Here is a 1,767-nt window from a genome sequence, read left to right on the forward strand (position 1 = left end):
TGGATCTAATTCTGCATTGGCCAATGTCAATCAACTTCGGTGTTTTACACCAGCGGGCGCAATTCACGATCGTCGGTAGACGTGGAAGCGAGCGATCTCTGTTTGCGTACGTGGTAACGTTCTTATTATACGATCCAGCCAATCGGTTGACGTTACGGTTGGTGCTAAAGGCGCACACAGCGATTGGTGGTCGACCTAGGTATGAGCGGTCGCACACAAGCGTTTCTATTATATAAATATTGAACGGTACAACGAAGACGGTATTATTCCACATTTTTGGGGATCAATTTTTAATATTGATCCAAAATACGATAGATCAGTTTATGGATTCAAGCGATCTCTGACAACCAATCATTTCATTGATCTGAATTATGGTCGCACAGGCGGATATTTGTCAGATCGATCAGAAGTAATCAATAATATCCCGCCATGGCTGATCGCCTTGGTACAGTTGGTTGAAAATATTGGTTGCAAGTACGATAGGTTATAAATTCAAGTGATCGATCAAAACCGATCATGTCATTGATCTGAATTGTGGTCCATTCTCAACACACATGCGGATAGATGTTCGATTGATCAGAAGCAATCAACCAAAAATCTCGCCACGGCCGATCAAATTTGTCGAATCGGAAATACGATCACGATATAAATTTGAGCGATAAATTTGAGCGATCTATCAAAACCAATCATTTCATTGATCTGAATTATGGTCGGTTTTCCGGATAGTTGTTAGATCGATCAGAAGCAATCGACAATATCCCGCCACGGCCGATCAACATGGTGGAGTTATTTGAAAATACAGATCAAAGTTATTATAGATCAGTTTATAAGTTCAAGTTATCTATCAAAATCAATCATTTGATTGATCTGAAATATGGTCCGTTCCCAACACACGCATAGTTGATTGATCAGAAACAATTGATGATTTCCCATCACGGCTGATCGACTTGGTAGAGTTGGTTGAAATTATCGGTTGCAAGTACGATAGATCAGGTTATAAATTCAAGTGATCTATGAAAACCGATCATGTCATTGATCTGAATTATGGTCCATTCTCAACACACATGCGGATAGATGTTCGATCGATCAGAAGCAATCAACCAAAATTCCGCCACGGCCGATCAACTTGGCAGAGTCGGAAATATGATCGATCGCAATATAAATTTGACCGATCTGTCAAAACCAATTATTTCATTGATCTATATTTTGGTCACAAACGCGGATATTTGTCAGATCGATCAGAAGCAATCAACAAAAAGTCCGCCACGGTCGATCAACTTGGCTGAGTGGGTTGAAAATATTGATCTGAAATCCGATCGATCACAACATACATTTCAGCGATCTATCGAAACCAATCATTTAATTGGTCGGTTTTCCGGATAGTTGATAGATCGATCAGAAGCAATGGACAATATCCCGCCACGGCCGATCAACATGGTGGAGTCATTTGAAAATACTGATCAAAGTTATTATAGATCAGTTTATAAGTTCAAGTGATCTATCAAAACTAATCATCTGATTGATCTGAAATATGGTCCGTTCCCAACACACGCACATAGATAGTTGTTAGATCGATCAGAAGCAATTGACAATACCCCGCCATGGCTGATCGCCTTGGTAGAGTTGGTTGAAAATATTGGTTGCAAGTGCGATAGATCAGGTTATAAATTCAAGTGATCTATCAGAACCAATCGTGTCATTGATCTGAATTATGGTCCATTCTCAACACACATGCGGATAGATGTTCGATCGATCAGAAGCAATCAA

The sequence above is a fragment of the Nanorana parkeri genome, unplaced genomic scaffold (genome assembly GCF_000935625.1).
Source record: "Nanorana parkeri isolate BGI_ZX_2015 unplaced genomic scaffold, ASM93562v1 scaffold62, whole genome shotgun sequence".
Taxonomy (NCBI): Eukaryota; Metazoa; Chordata; class Amphibia; order Anura; family Dicroglossidae; genus Nanorana; species Nanorana parkeri.